The 17,486-nt window shown below is 39.1% G+C and overlaps 1 pseudogene across 1 annotated transcript; it reads right to left on the bottom strand.

Moving 5' to 3' along the window:
- Positions 1 to 295: 295 nt before the first annotated feature.
- On the bottom strand, positions 296 to 2,910 carry LOC143849756 (transmembrane 9 superfamily member 11 pseudogene; annotated as a pseudogene). The gene is made up of 2 exons (XR_013235807.1): positions 2,775 to 2,910; positions 296 to 2,609 (listed from the first exon to the last, which is right to left on the bottom strand). The product of XR_013235807.1 is annotated as a transmembrane 9 superfamily member 11 pseudogene (transcript).
- Between the last annotated feature and the right edge of the window lie 14,576 nt (positions 2,911 to 17,486).

Below are 17,486 nucleotides of genomic sequence, written 5' to 3'. Positions count from 1 at the left end.
CTGGGAATTGAAGTGTAAACTGCTGAACTGGTTCACTGGGAATTATTGAAGTCACTGTTCTTTGAGAGAGAGAGAGAGAGAGAGAGAGAGAGAGCATGGGTCCCATTGATTTCGCCAAATGGGAGGAACGAACTAGCTACTCTAAGGAGTTACCAAACCGACAGCATGCACACAGCCCTGTTGCTGAAAAACAGGCCTCTCAAAGAAGCCACAAATAATGAAGTCAACAAGCATTTCATCCATCAATTGTAAGTAATAAGCATTTCATCCATCAACTGTAAGTAATCCATTGAAATTAGCAACATATGATTTCCAGCTTCATTCTCATTAACGAAAGACAAAAAGGTACGACTGCATATACCAACTAGTAAGCCTAAAAACTCACCAGAATACATATAACCAACTGTTGTGTATCAACTTTTATTTAATAAAGAATAAGCAAAACTGGATGAGGTATTATTTTTTCTATTCGGAGTTACTACATAAATCCATAATGGTAACAGAAACAAGAACCAATCAGCATTGATGGGATCAGGTTGTTTTTCTTGCAATGCACTCCATCTCTGCTCTAGACAAGGAAGCTTCTCGGTGTGCAAGTTCAATCTAGCTTCACTGAAGAAAAGAGGAAATGCACAAACCAGAAAGATGAAAGGAATCCAACTGTGCCAGTGGCAAGCATGATAGCGACAACCATGAAAAGTGAGTAACCAAGATATAGAGTAGCAGAAACGGGCCCACTGAGACTCTTAAGATCAAACACGAGATAGTTTACGGAGTACAAGAAGATGTAAATGGCAACCGATCCTGATGCAAAGAAGGATTTCCACCACCATTTCCAGTCCTCCACGCAAAGATGCATGTAAGTGAGGACTAGAGATACTTCGGCACAGACAACAACGAGAAGAATCAACACGATAAATAGGAACCCAAAAACGTAGTAAACACGACCCATCCATATGCTAGACATTATGAAGAAGAGCTCAATGAACAGTGTACCAAATGGTAGCGTACCAGCTCCAAGAACCAATAACCATGATGGGTACTTCTGTGCTGGGATTTCACGAGGAATCTGATTCGTTCGGACAGGGTACTCGATATGGGGTGCCTTGGCCCCAAAGTACCCACCCACTAGGGTAAGGGGCACAGAGATGCAAAACCAAAGCAAAAGTAGAACAATGAACAAAGATATGGGTATGGCCCCCGTGCTGTGACTACCCCATAACAGAAAATTCAGTGTGGTTAGGATGAGAAAAGCAATACCAGGAAAGAAGCAAGCAACACGCCAAGAAACCGACACCCATCCGGAGTAATCCCCGCATCCGATCGTTCTCCAAAGCCTAACAGCAACATAACCAGCCACTATTCCAAGCATGAGGTAGAAAAAAAGCATACCTGTTATCAGTGTACCTCGCGAAGCTGGTGACATAAAACCAAGTGCCGCAAACAAGATAGTCACAATGGCCATCCCAAGTATCTGAACTCCATCACCCACCAATATACACAGAAGTGCCGGGTTACTCGGAGCTCTAAACACGTCCCCAACGACAAGTTTCCAACCCGATAACTCCTCGTTCATCTGCGCCTGTGCCTCCTTGTCAAGCTCCTCATATCGGGTCAGATCTCTACGAATTGTACGTAAGAAGATCACAAGTACTATGCCCGCGAGAAAAGCAATGACCATGAGCGAATTGAGGATCGAGAACCAGTGAACCTTTGAACCCTCCATTTTCAAATAAGCATCCCATCTCGAAGGCCACTTGATGTCGCTATCCACAAATGCAACCTCATAACTGAAAACCAAAGGCTGACCTTCTTTCAAAGGGGCGGAACCTGTGGTTGTATCACAGTTTATTACTGATGGGTATTTTCCATACATCTTTAGATCCTTCACTGCATTGGCATCATGCTGAACAACACAAGGGACGAGTTCAAATCCGACGACCATATAACCAGGTATATCAGATCCCGACTTCTCCATCGTCGGGATCATCTCGGCCGCATCGCCAGTCCCCATAACCCTTGCAACATTGGTCTCCTCATACTTGTGAACCAAAACAGTGAATTTCAAATGATTGAACACATAATATGAACCATCTGAAACCCGAACCCCAACAGGGTACCCAGTCCACCTGAGGAAGTAATCTTCCTTCTTGGTGTACCGAATCGCAGGGAGGTTATCGAGAAATAGGTTAACTTGATACATCTCATCAATCCTCTCCTTCAAAATCTTGAAATCATCAGCTGAAAGAGGATTGGAACTGCAAAGGAAGATCTGGGTTTCGTTCGTATACATCTTAAATCTATATGGGGAATTCTCAATCCTATCTCCCATCAGTAGCTCACCGAGGTTCTCGGCGCTATCCTTAACACCCTCTTGAGGCTTACAGAAGGGCAGGCTGTAGTAGCTAAACGGCATTTCTGTATCAATTGAGGTTAAGGAATTCACTTTCACAGATAAAGCATTACCTACTTGGTATTTGTAAGGGTAACTACCTGGGAGATAGAACCCATCTCCAGATTGAATAATCAAACTAAAAGCCAAGACCAAAACCCTAAACCAATAAAAAATACCCATGTTTTCACCAGTTTCTACTGTATATCTTCACCTCCTGTCAGATATAAATGAAACCCAGATCAGGAAATGGCTATAGACTATAGAGTGCAAGATCATAGATTTAGGTTTTTCTGAGCTAGTATCAATAACAACAAACAAAAAGAGAGTAATATAAAGTGGGTTTGGGAGACAAGCTTCAAAGAAAGCAGAACAAACTCACCTTCTACAGAGAAAGATGAAGCGATCTTCTTGGGATTTTTTTCCGGCAATGGAGATAGGCGAGGAGAAATCTGAATCTAGCGTATTTGGGGAGAAGACTTTGGCACACCGTATTTAATTATTTATCTCTCTTCTAAAACACGCCTGGACTTTAAAAGACAATAATAGCCCTGTATTTATAAAGTTATTACCTCACATTTTTTGTACCGGCGGATTGGAATGGAAACACTCTTCCCGTGGGGCCTCATTTTTTTCCAAATAAAATGATGGTGGACATGATCTGGTCCTTTGATCAGATTATAACCCTATATGCATTGACCCTGTGTTGATCGGATGATCCTAGCCTTTGATCCATCAAGCTTCCGGGGATCCGATTCTGGGACGGTCCTCGTCCAACATTCCTAGCAATTGGATTTTGGATTCCAAATGTGGAAATGTATGCTTAATCGAGACCGTTTATCCTTGTAGACCATGATTCGGGGACGTATATGGTCATGGTCCCATGCTGAATGGACTTACCGACGGTTTAGCTTTCTTTTGTAGAACCCTTAATGATGATTTGATGGATCAAGGGCTCAGATCATCTGATCAAGATTCGGTTAACAGCAATTGGCCAGAATTGTAGTCACTGACCAGATCAATGGATAGGATCACCCGACCATTCTTTTAGCAATTTTCTTTTTGGAGAAAATGACTTAATTTTTTCATGGGCCCCATTTTGAATGAGGCATGGCCCGAATTCCTCATCAATCTACAATATTCAACGAATTGAGAATGCTCCGAGAATTCAATTCAAATCAATTTCAAGTACAGAGAGTCCGAAATTGGAGAAACAGGCAAAATGGGTCGGATTTGCCTAATACTATTCTCCATTTTTTCACCTTCTCCACAAACCAAAAAATTGCATATCAAGTTGTCGCAAAAGACCACCTATTGTTTGTATTTTGATGTTATAAGATCAAGGGTGTTTTATTAATAAAGAGGCTGAATTATCCTTAATGGAGCAAGATGAGCAATACTGCTATCTTTGTATTATCTTTGTTCCTTCAGGACCACCTCGGTTCTGTTTTTACATATATATATATATATATATATATATATATATATATATATATATATATATATATATATATATATTCTGTTGCCCTTTTCAAAAAAAAAATTAGGAATTATTTTACACTGATAGATATTTCAAAATGGATATTTTACTTCGAAGTAGGGACTAATTGACAAAATTCCATAAGATATTTAGGCCACGTTTGGATACCAAAAAGATTTAGATTTGGATTTAGTTGATATTTTGAACTCGATCAGATCCTTAGATTTCCAAATCAGCTACAACAATAGAAAAAATTCCGATTTTCAAATCTATTCTGCGAGACATTATTTGAAAATCAATATTTGTGGCAACTTCCTTCACCATTGCTGCTCCTCGATGTTGCTCCGGCAGCAGTGAGACCTCCCTCCCTCCCTTAGAACATGATCATGAAGATTGATGGGTTTTGTATCCAAAACTCAAATCGAAATCAAAATATAGATGCTTGAGGTATCCAAACGGGCCCTTAAGGGTCTGTTCATTTGTGTTCCCGGGAGACCAAATCCCGAGAAAACACTTCTTTTTTTCCCGAGAAAGCTAAAATAGCGGTGTTCACTTGTCTTCCCGGGAAAATAGCAGTGGTTAGGTGGATATTGAAAAAAATGACGTGGAAATTGATAAAATGGCATGGAGGGAAACATTTTCTCATGAGAGTGGGAAACCAAATCCCAATAAAATGGTGCGATTTGGTTTCCCGGGAAACTAAAAGTCGTTCGGTGAGTAAATACGGTGGATGAAATTATAAAGTGGGTTGTTCAAAGTAAAGAGGTTCTTGTAAAAGAAACCCTAAATAGTCTTCCTCCTCCCTTCTTCGTCCCTCCATGGCAGCCATCATGTTCATCACAACTATCTGAAATTTCGTCTTCATCAGTATGTTTCTCTCCTCTTATCTTCATTTCTATTTTGTTTTGTTTTTTTTGGGTTTTTCCTTCTTCTTATTCCCCTCTATTACAGTGAAGATTTTTTGGGTTTTTTGGCTTTCCAGACAAGCTTGCCATTTTTTTTGGTTTTGAAGCTGTTATTGACATTTTTTTTTCATTTTTGGTCGAATTTGTTTGTTGGATTTTTTGGGCCATTTTTGCATAAACTCGTGGGTAACCTTCTTTTTTTTCTTTTTTCTGAAGCAATGTTACATGAAGAATGTGGTGGGAAGAATTTTCTTTTGGAATGATTCTATGAATCTGGGGATTGTGGAATATGAAAGTGTAGAAATATCGAAACTCGAAGCTCTGTATAGAAGAAGATAACATTTTTTTTTTTCCAAAACTTGTAGAGTGTAGAGATCTTGGGAATAATTTCCTCCATTTGATGAAGAACTTATAAGCATTTACAATATTGTGTTGAATGAATGAACGGAAAATCTGCTTAGGGGGTCATTGGCAAGACTAGAAAACGTTAGGGTATTCTAGTCGTAGGATAAAATGAAGCCATGACAACTCATAAAGAGGAAAATGATATACGGATTCGCCCCCTTTTACCGTGATTTGACGTTGTTAAAGTTGCTCACAAGGGGCGAATGCGTGCTGCACGCGGGTGAAAATATCATCTCCCTGTACTTAAAGCAACATGTACAGGGCACTTTTGTCCGAAAATATTGGCGTAAGTTAAGGCCCGCCAACATGCAAGTTCCTCAAACAAGAAGGGTTGGTTGGTCTCGGTATTTTTACCCTTTAAATTAGGCACTTCTACTTTGCTTAAATGCGAAAAAGCTACAATCATATATCAACAAGCAAACTAACAAGGAGAAGTGCCTAAATTTGTGGGGAAGGTAAAACTGGCCCTCTAAAAAGGACGAATTATAGAATGTTCGCCCCGTATGACTGGTATGTTTTTGCTTGGGCACGCAGAGGTGCACAATTTGAGACTCTTTTAAATGATACAAAGTGTTCACAGTGAGACCCTTATGGCCCAAAAATCTGCACAACCATGTGATTCTAACAACCTGCTGATCTGCAAATGGTTGGTTAAGAAACAAAAGAAAATGAAGGAAAATAAATGATCTGATCTCCATTTAAAAAAGAGAGTAATGCTAGGGAAACCGAGAGTAGGACCTAAAAGGGGACCGAACAAATTGTTTCACGCCACAACATCACTAGTGACATGAGCAATCCCTTAAGTTTAGGGAAATCAGCCAAAAGTAGATTTTTCTTTAACACATGGCATATTCTCATTGCAGGTCCCGTTTTAGGTCCTACTCTAGGTCTCCATATCATTTTCCAATGGGAACATGTACATGTTCAAGGATTTGGATCATACAGTATGGAGAATATTGATCTGGATCAGATTAGTTTACCTGTAATGAGATACAAAAGTCTAACCCAACAGTCTGCACAACCATGTGATTCTAATAGTCATCTGACTGCTGAACTGCAAACAGATGGTTAAGAAACAAAATAACATGAAAGAAAATAAATAATCTGGTCACATTTAATGGGAATATGTACATGTTCAAGGATTTGGATCATACAATAGGGAGAATTTGGATCATAGAGTAGGGAGAATTTCGATCTCGATCAGATTAGTTTGCCTGTAATGAGAGATAAAAGTCCAACCTTTGGTATCGCAGTAGTGATAGACTGGTAGCTTCACTGCGGTCATTGGTGATGATGGGGCAGTTTTCGAGCTAGCCAGTGCCCTTGAAACAACCCATTTTTGTCATCATATTCGATTTGGATCCTCTGTTATGCTTCTCAAACATACCAATCCTTTTGGGCTCTTGAGCTAGAAATTCTTCTCACCTTAGCAAATTCAACACCGAATCCAAGTGATTTAGGTCGTTTTATGGCTTCTATGGCAATAAAAATACTTTTTGATGATTTCCCTGTTTTAAGTTAAATTGAGGGAGGCAGTGGTTGGTCTTTCAACAAGTAAATTATAAGAAGTTTCTGCTTTATAAGTTGAAGTACCTTCCTTTCAATATGATGATTGATGGATATTTAACAGCACAGTAAATCAAAAGTGAAGAGGAAAAGAGAGAGCTTAAACTAAAGATAAAGTCTTAAATTATGAGCATCAGAACAAAAGAACTTCATAAAATGTGAACTGTTTTGTACATTGACCGGGCAGTCCATATTATATAAACCTCACATTTCACCAACTTCTCATAATCCAAGTCAAATTTTAGTCAACCTTAACTGCTCTTTGACGCATACCTGTAATTGCCAACTTTAAAATTACTAATCAAAGCAAACAAAGAGAAACATTTGATTCTGGGCAGTGACCCCCAAAAGCTAGTCTTAATTCAAATAGAAAACCTTTTAAAAAAAGAACTCCTAAAGCCCATTTGTTTAAAGGCTTCCAAACTTGTGTACTACCTAAGCAATCTGACCTCACTTCGAAGGCTTGAACCCGTATTTTCCCTTTGATTTAAACCTCACATTTATCTCCAAATATTGATTTAACTCCAATTTCTAAAGTTTGCGGGGCATAGAAGAGGCTTTCAAAATCCAACTCAAAGCCTTCTAATTTAGGATCAAACAATCAGACTCTTCTTGACAGAATTTGGTTTTCTTCCGATCATGACAGAATGTTAAGAGACGTCCTAAGATGACATCGATCTCCAAGGGGGCTTCTGCAATCCAATAAGGCAACGGATGACATTCATTGAGTCCCCTTTTACCACCACATTATCTAGACCATCTCTCACCATAAACTGCAAACCTTGGTGAACTGCAAGCACCTCTGCTTCCGTAGCATCTCCCACCCCTATAGGACCTTCAAAGGCCCATAAAAACCTCCCCATGAACTTCAAAAATCCAGATGCAGGGGAAACCCAAATTAACTTGTACCGTCTTTTGCTTAATCTCCACACTATGGCACACTTCACTTCACCTTTCCCATAAGTCATAGGCGGATACAAATCTGAAACAAGGGAGATATTTTACCCACGACATCAAAGCAAGCACTTTGACATAAAGGAAGGCAGAGCTCTTAGGGGTCTCTTTAAATACTATAGCATTTCTTTCTTTCCATAGTTCCCATATAGTAGCTAGGAAATATACATTCCATAATATTTTTCCTCTTTTTTCTTCCAGAGGACCGCCGACCATCCCTGCAGAAGATCGATGAGTTTTGCTGGGAAAACCCAATAAATGCCAAATCTCTTTAACAATTGAGTCCAAATCTCCCTAGAAATTTTGCAATGCATGAATAAGTGATCAACAGTTTTCCCAGCCTCTAGGCAAAGAGCACAATGGCCTATGATGAGCATCTTCCTTTTACGAAGAAAGTGCACTATCTGAGTCTTGTCACGAATAGACACCCAAACAAAGGTGCACACTCTAGGTGGAGCTTGGAATATCTGCACTCTACCTACCTTGGAGGACACTGGGATTATACACAGGGATTATATCCAAGTAGCTAATACAGAGGGATTATAACATAGTTTAGATTCAGTAGAGATTAACATAGTTTAGATTCAGTATATCCAAGTAACTAATACACAGGGATTAAGCTTCATTTCAACAGCCACCTCTGAAATAAGTCAGTTAAACTCCAAAAGTAACAACAAAATCTGATCCAAAGGAAAAAAGATATCATTTCTACCTCTTCCTGCCAGAACCTTGGCAGCCACTTCGTCAACCGTAGATTGATGCTAGTCGTTGTACCTAAAGATCCAGTAATAGTGAAAAACAACAGAACTATCAATGTGATTGAAGGAACTAAATTAAAACAAACAATAAGAAACAAGAAAGGTGAAAGAATTTTGGCATTTCATATTAAAATTACTAATTAAGATTGAATGCAGAGTATGATACCATCAATTTTTCCCCAATTGAGATATTTACCCTTGGTTTAAGAATGTTTCCAAACACCTTCCAACATGGTCTAAAAGATTTTAGTAACCATCTTCTTCTTGTTCGTCTCAACTCCTTTTGTCTGAAGTTATGGAATCTCCTCCTCCTTTCTTCATTGAAGATCAAATGACGTGTGCTCCGTGATCTAGACTTGATTACTTATGAGCAAGAGAGAATTGGACCGTATGAATTCAGTAGCTCAATCAGCTATTTAAATTGCATCATTAAAAAGCATATGTTCTTAATGCTGTTGTTCTGCCGTTGTTGATGTAGCTTTCTTTTTTCGTTCGTTGGATAGTAGAAATCATTGGAGAGAAGAGAAAATAGCAACAGCAATGGAGCTAATTTTTCTTCTCTCAAATGATTTCTACTATCCAACAAATGAAAAAAGAGAGCTGCATCAAAACTGCCTCTTCATCTCCTCTCCCATTTCAATCTTTTTATTTTTTATGCAGCTCTCTTTTTTCGTTTGTTGAATAGAAGAAATCATTTGACAGGAGAAAAATTACCAACAGCAACGGAGGAGGATCTGGATTTCCACTCAGAAAAGGAGGCTGAAAAATAAAAAGATTGAAATGGGAGAGGAGATGAAGAGGCATAGGAAATTGGGAGGGAGACTGGATTGTTTACGGTTTCTAAGCGAGTGAACTAGAGGATACTTTCAAAGGCAGGAGCAGAATCATCCTTCTTCAGTTCTTCCCAAAATCCACATGATGTAACCCAGTTGTACAAACATAAAGTCATATGGTTTCCCTTCGGTTGTAAGGTCAACAATATGCCAGACGACCAGCATCCCTGGAATAAGGTCCAACGCACCAACAATACAAATGTGGAGCATCATTCCCAACAAAGGCTGATGATGAAGGCATCTTTATAGCAGAAAGTGGTGGGATCAATTAAGGAAATCGTATCGGCGGCAGTCAGATTGCAAAGCAGAACCCCAAACTCTCTACATTGTAAAATTTTGGAGTTGTCAAAGTCACCCGTGTTCCATTACAGAGTACTCCTTAGGAAACTAGATGTGGGAAGAAGAAATTCAAACCTTTTTTTCTAATGGTAAGAAGGAATTCAAACCTCGGAGCAGGACCCCAACTTATGTCCGCTCCTAGACCATTCAACCCCGAACCGTTGAAAACTGAGTAGTCCTCAACTACGCTCCTGTTACCAACCATACTCCTGCCCCGGCTATTGGATTCTAAGGTTGAAACAAACATGGTAACATAGATTCACTAGTGCTAACAGAAATAGAAACTAACAGTTTTTGTTTATTCTCACAGTAAGTTTTAACAAGACATCACTAGAGGTTCAACAGACAGATTTTTCAGTTACATCATTAAAAGCTAATCATAGTTTATCAAAGTAAATCTTAGTAAACCAATGGCAGATTTCTCAAGAGGGGATAAATCAAGGGTATTTTACTCTATTTAAAATATCTGTGTTAGCCAAAAGTAATGACAAAAAGGCTTTATATTCAAAAAATGCAAAAAACAATCACATTCCAACTCCAACAATAATGTAAACAAATGAAAGTGCAGCAAGCTGACAAACCCAAATATGTTTTTTTTTTCTTTTTGAAAATTGCGGATTATATTAAAAAGGGAGAAAAAATGGGGGAACCCCACCACCGATATGGTCAGTAAACTCAGTACAAAAGAAATCAGAGAAAAGAAGCAAATATGTTAATGTTTTAAGAATCTAGCTGCCAGAGTTTGACAAAGTGATGCATCAGCATGTCGCATGGGATTGGGAAAGAACTATAATCCAATCATAGTAAAAAACAAAGTCATAAATCTCACACTTCGTTCCAGCTCAAAATGAAAAAAATCTCCACTTTGTAACGTGAGCCATGTTCTACAATTTATACCCAAATTGACCCAACCCGAAATAAATTCAGACCGGGTCTGTCAAATTCCAGTTGGACCTGACCCAAGTAGCACCAATTATAGAAGGATATCAACAATCAAACCAGTCACATAATACACACTCAGCAAGATATCTCAATGTAGAACACACGAGTGTTGTACAGTTACAGGCATCTGATAGAACCACAAAAACAAATGGGGAAAATTATAGTCATAAAAGTCTAAGCATTATAATTCTTAACCAGCTTAAGATTTAAGAAGCAAGGATCCAAGGAAATTTGTGCACTATAATTCAAGGAAGATACAATTAGCAACCACAAAAACGCTTTGTCACTGGATATACACAAAAATTAACACTGAACTTTAGTTTTAAGAAGTCCAACCAATATAATAAAGAGTGAGCGTGTTCCTAAGGCATGGAAAGAGAGCCTATCTCCAATGCAAATGACTATTTACAGTTTTAAAAACGACTAATGGCAGGCTTTGTCACTGGGCAGGATACACACAAAAAAATAACACTGAACTTTAGTTTTAAGAAGCCCAACCAAAGTAATCAAGAGTGACCGAGTTCCCAAGGCATGTAAAGAGAGCATATCTCCAATACAAATGACTATTTACAGTTTGTAAAACAACTAAAGGCCTGAACAGATGTATTTTTTAAGAAGCGGTTGTAAATTTGAGAAAAATGCATTGAAAAAGTGTCAAATTAACTATGACTGTTTTGTGGATGTTCTTGTGGCAGTTTTAAGCTTTCCTGCCTTTTGCTTTCACTCTCATATAAGTTTTCCATCATTTTTTTTGTCTAAAGAAAATAACTGATCCTTCAAAATAGAATCACCCGGAAACAAAATATCATATTGTAACTATACACTCTCATATATATCTCTAGCTCTTTGGAAACTAAGATGAAACGCCGTTGAACACTTTTCAAAAAATCAACAGATGAATTCAGGCATTCCCAACACTAATTAAGCACCAAAAAGTAACATGCAAAGTAGGCCAAGAGCTAGAAAAAAGAGAGAACCAAAGATACGGACCTTGTAACAAGCACGGAAATGCATAGGTTCAAATGATAACATATCAATCTCATCCAATACCATTTGCTTCAACTTCTGCATGTTGCCAACCGTGGAAGCATTAGATTCACAGAAATATGATGAAGTTTAAAACACCTTGAACAATTCAATGTTCATCAATAATCACAATGTCATCATGCAGTGTCCACATGGAGTGGATAAGAACATTATTGGCTTTCAATAGAAGATTAAGGCTCAGTTATACAAAAAGTGTTCTAAAATGTCGGTATGAAACAGAAGCTAGTCCCAGAAGAATGGACTAATATAAAATATTTAATTATTGGTGCCAGAAAAGATGTCAATAAGAGGTGGAATAGATCAATCTATGAAATGCTAGAAGAACGAACGATAAACAATGAAACCGATTTAATGATAAAAGAGGTGGATAGATCAATCTATAAGCATTAAAAAGTGGGCATTACAATGGAATGACATCTAGACTCGATGAATTTATCTGATTGTGATCCACACCACGTCTGAGCATTCGTTCTCGGCGCTTCACAGCAATCATTTCTTTACTATGTTTTGAATAAACAGAGAGAAACAAAGTTGAACCCCTAAGTTACGAATATAAAATAATAAAAATTCTATATTCTATATATATAACACCACATAGTACTAAAAATGCGCATAATATGTAAGCTGGCTGTCACTAAGTAATTGTTGTATAATAAGTTAATAACTAAACAGAAGAGTACAACACAGATGCCGGTCACTGATAATTAGATAACCTAAAATTCAACCAGGAGATGGGCTCCATAATCTAGAAGTTACGATAATAGTGCCAATGCTAACGTAGAAATGATGATCTTTCATGCATAAGAATACAATCTGAAATGGAGGGCACCAATTATGGCAAGCAACACCACATGGAAGTGCATAACATGACTGTCAGCTGCATACAAACGATGTAATGCTCAGATGCTTGTCAAATAGACAAAAACAATTTTGAATATCTAAGCGCACAGATGAATACATAATCTCAAAATGGTTACAATAAGCAAAGGCACTCTTCAATGCGCAAATCAAAATATCTTCCATTGTATTAAGATGCTATTTCACTGGTCAATGAGTGAACGTTGATATACAATGGAGTCTCGGAGTCCTATGTGTAACCGTTGCCTGTAATACACTTTAAGATGAGATAGAACTTCCAAGGTTACTAAGGCCCTGTTTGTTTTGGATTTTGAGAACCGATTGTGAATCCAAAACTGATTATTGGACTCAACATTAGATGCAATTTTGAGTCCAACAATCAATTTTGGACGCACAATCGATTCTCAAAATCCACAACTATGGGCCTAAATAAGACGCATCCTCTTCTAGCTCAGTGAATAGCCATCTCAGGCTTATGAAAGTTTTAGCTTTTTACCAGAATTCCTCAACATACAAGACACAAGTGACACATAATCAGTATTGATTGTCATTGATTAAATGTTAAATTACTCTCAACTTCTAAATTTTGTTTAGTCCGGAGCAACATCCGGAAGTTACTTTAGGCAGTTGGTGTAAGGTCAAAAAAATGAAAATATTAACCCGCAGATTAACCCATTTAATCAGGTTTACAACAAAACGTATGGTAGTCCTACCGCAAGTGAAAAATAAAATCATAACAGGATCTATAACAAAATAATGTGCCAAGCATCTAATAGTGGAAGGGAAATTATACAAAGTAACTAATGTTTACAGTAGGCACGCACATGAGAACAGTTTTACCTTGAAATTTTTATTTTTCTCTGGACTGAGATAAACAAGGAAAATACTTCTGTTTCCCAAAAGCTGTTCTAGGATCCTTTACAAACAAAAGATCATCCATGGAAACTGACCCAGAATCCGTAGTGGGTTCAGCCCAATGTGGAAGCAAACTCGTTACAGAACTTCATGTGGATACTAGTAAAGGAAGTTTTATTTCCCAAAATACCCTCCAAAATTTATTTCCCAAAATAGAAAAATAGCCCATTTTAGAAAGTAGACTCCTAATCGGACACAAGTTCACAAACAGTTCTTCTTCCTCTTCGTTGAATATTCTCTTTAAAGCCCAAAACCTCTTGTTTCCTTCAACAAGAACAAGAACTTCCCCCACTACCTCGCTGTATAAAACAACAACACATTCTCTTTAAAACCTTTACTCTTTATTCCCTTTTCATCTACGAGCTTTCCTACATGTCAGAGCATTCGGTTGATGGAGCTGAAGCATCCTTACTTCAACCCACGAGCGATGTTTATCTGGCGGTAGAGATGCTGATGCGGCTCTCTCAAGAAGTGGCTCCTGCTCCATCACAGGTGCAGTGGGGTCTCCGACAGCCCCGGTCAAGGCAAATAACCATGAGAGGAATTCTTGAAGCCAATGAAGAAGAGAGGAGGGTGAGCTCGATAATGCCGCTCTCATTCAACGACGACAGCACGTCTCTCAACGGCGACAAGTTGGTGGAGTTGAGTGGAGGATCAAGAAAATGGCCGGAGTCGAACCAAGGGCGTCAAAGCTTAGGACACGTCCTAAAATGATTACCATAAAAAAACGTCCTAAAATGACTCCGAACTCGTTCGGCGGAGGCGATGGGTGCGTGAAGTTGAGCAGATACAAAAAAATGGCAGGGGTCCGGCGAAGGAACATCAAAGGTTAGGACATGTCCTAAGACAATGCCGAACTCGTTCGGCAGAGGCGATGGGTGCATGAAGTTGAGTGGATACAAAAGATGGCCGGGTCCGGCAAAGGAATGTCGAAGGTTAGGATATGTCCTAAGAAGACACCGAATTCGTTCGGCGGAATTGACAGATGCGTGAAGTTGAGCGGATACAAAAAATGGCCAGGGTCCGGCGAAGGAACGTCGAAGGTTAGGACATGTCCTAAGACGACGCCGAACGAGTTCGGAGGAGGCAAAGGGTGCATGAGGTTGAGCGGATACAGACAATGGCCGGGGTCTGGACAAGGAACATCTAAGGTTAGAATCAATTCTAAAACGACGTCGATCTCATTCAGCGGCGGAGACAAGTGCGTGAAGTTGAGAGAATGCGAAAAATGGCTGGGTTCCGGCGAAGGAACATCGAAGGTTAAGAAAAGTTCTGAGACAACACCGCTCTCATTCAGCGACAGCCACGAATGCATGAAGTCGAGTGGATCCAAAAAATGGCCAGGTTCCGGGGAAGAAACGTTGAAGGTTATGTTACATTCTAAGACAACGTCGATCTCGTTCAATGGCGGCGACGAGTGCATGAAGTTGAGCGGATGCCAAAAATGGCCTGGGTACGGGGAAGGAACGTCCAAGGTTAGTATATTACGTTCTGTATTGCTTTTTTTCTTCTCCTCCTTAATTTATTTTCTTATGCTTAATTGGAGAAATAGTTGGCGTGAAAAACAAAATTCATTGTCTCAAAAACACAATAGATCATTCCTCACCCACAATAGATTAGGCTTTATACAATAGATCAAATCAGAATTCTGTTATATGAAGTAGATCCTTTTTCTTGAATTGTAGATTGAAATTAACCCGCCCCTTCATTTTTCTTTCCTACCCATAAAAATGATAATACTGAACTGGGTTGATGCTTTTCTTTCGAAATACAATTGAATGCAACTAATGAGTATTTTTCCTTCTTGCAGTCACAGTTGGGTTCTTCTTTTGAAACACCCAAGGCTCTATTCATACTACCTGATCTGAATTTACCCTGCGAGGAGGCTTCCGGCCAGCTCCGAGACTTACTAAAGTTTATAAGATTCAACTGTACATAAGCAAGGCTGAAAGTAGTATAGAGATACTTAAATGTTTGCAAAGAAGCCTCTATTTTTACGAGAAGTGATATACTCACCCTTCTTTTTACCCAGGACAGTCCCCACTGGTGTATTTATGAACTGTGTCAAACTAAAAAAAGGAGAATAAATCATTTTCCCTTTGTTAATTTTTAAACAAGAAGGGATAGTGTCCTAGCACTCCTCTCTTTGTGTCACATTTATCTCATTGGATTGTACAATTCCCAACATGACAAGAGCAAATAAGAGATGTTTAAAATAGAGAAACAAGTGCCAATATCAAACAAAAGATTGCAAAGAAAAAGGCACTAGCTTCTTATAACCATTGCCAATACATTGATAATTATGTTCAGTTCGTTTGGAAGCCCTTAAGGAATGATATATTCGCCTTCTTTTCTTTCCTGGGCCACCCCATTGTAGTGTAAAAAGAGTAGTCATATACAGTTGGGGCTCTCATATTTAATGCTCCATAAATTTATAATCTCTAATAGCGCATTGTTAGACTAGGAACTGATTTTGTTAATCATTTATTTCTAATACTTAATAGAAAATCTGGTGATATAAGACATAAGAGAGTATCATTTTAGAAAATATCGCTTAGAGTACGTATACTTTAGTCTCGAGAATGTTTTGATAATGACACAAACTCTCTTATTATTTAACCTACTGTCAATAACCATTGCAAGGAAAATTATATGTAGGCTGACGGAGAGCCCAACAATGACAAAGTGCCATGTGTGCAAAAAATGGAAAAAAATGTCTGTTGGCGGTTTGGCCTCCTTCGATCTGAGCGTGTGAGCTAGGTGTGTATGCATGTGTGATTGTGTGTTCCTGTACATGCGGGGTGCCAGTCTATCCCGAGGCAAGGGTCAGAAATTCAATTTGAATGGGGTGGAAGACCGAAACCTTTTCGTCCCATGGGATTGCATTTTAGGCGGCTGAGAAGAAGAGCAAAACAATGCATGTGTGATTGTGTGTACATGTACATGCGGGCGTGCCAGTCTATCCCGAGGCAAGGGTCAGAAATTCAATTTGAGTGGGGTGGAAGACTGAAACCTTTTCATCCCATGGGATTGCATTTTAAGTGGCTGAGAAGAAGAGCAAAACAATGGTTCTTCCTTGGGTTCCAATGTCTTTACAGAGATGGAAAGGACTTTTTATGTGGCAAGTACGGCATTTCTTACTTATGCACACAAACGTGGAATCTTAAAAGTAAAGAGGGGGTTCCCTCACGCGCACGGGGAGTGGAAGACCCTCAGTGTCGATAGACATCCAACTCAAACCAGGCAACAAAACAACAAGCCCAATGCCAGTGTGGGTGATAAAACGAACTAAAGAGATAGATTCACTCGGAAAGATGAATCCATTGCTTCTTTAATTTGAGTACAGCTACAACAAAGTAAAAGGTACATGTAATGAAAAGTAAAGATAAAATGCTAATACATGATTGGATTTTTTGGTCCCGAGACCTCTTCTTTGGAGACGGATGCCTTCGTATATAGTTTTATTCTGGTAACCGCTCCTCATTACCCCACGTTCTTCTTGGAAGGAAATGTTTTGGTAACTACCCTTAATGGGTCGCCTTATTTTCATGTTCTCTATAGTCCAAGTGGCTATCTTCCACCTTCGCATGACTAGCAACAACCATGCCACGTTCTTGAGTCATCCAAACAGATAATATCATGCTAATTCAGTCCCATTTGAGTGATTGTTTCTTTCAGGGTGAGCGTGCTTTAATGGATATCTCAACAACTGCCACTTATACCATTTTGGTTCGTGCATGTTTCCCAACATGTCCATTAAGTGCCAGTGCGACACATAATTCTACTGACCTAGCCCACTCAGATGGTCACTTGTTGATCCGGTCATTTATGTCCTCCGGATGTGCGCAATCACCCGTAAACCACGTGCATCGGGTAAGCTCAGGGGGATTCGAACTCTCGTCTCTGGGAGCATACCTAAGACTTTAAGCCAAAGAGCCACACCTGTACTCTCAGTTTCCTCAGCATTACTCTTCCCGCAATGCTCTCAGCAGCCAATTAAAAACCAAAAGACAAGGTAAGTTTGTGTCATCATCAAAACACTGTAGTGCAGATATAGCCGATCCCAGGAACAGCTTATCAAAGGATTTCTCA

Source organism: Tasmannia lanceolata, unplaced genomic scaffold, assembly GCF_043159265.1.
Source record: "Tasmannia lanceolata isolate RefF3 unplaced genomic scaffold, GAP_Taslan_0.1 ptg000018l, whole genome shotgun sequence".
Lineage (NCBI taxonomy): Eukaryota > Viridiplantae > Streptophyta > Magnoliopsida > Canellales > Winteraceae > Tasmannia > Tasmannia lanceolata.
This window is presented reverse-complemented; position numbering and strand designations above follow the sequence as displayed.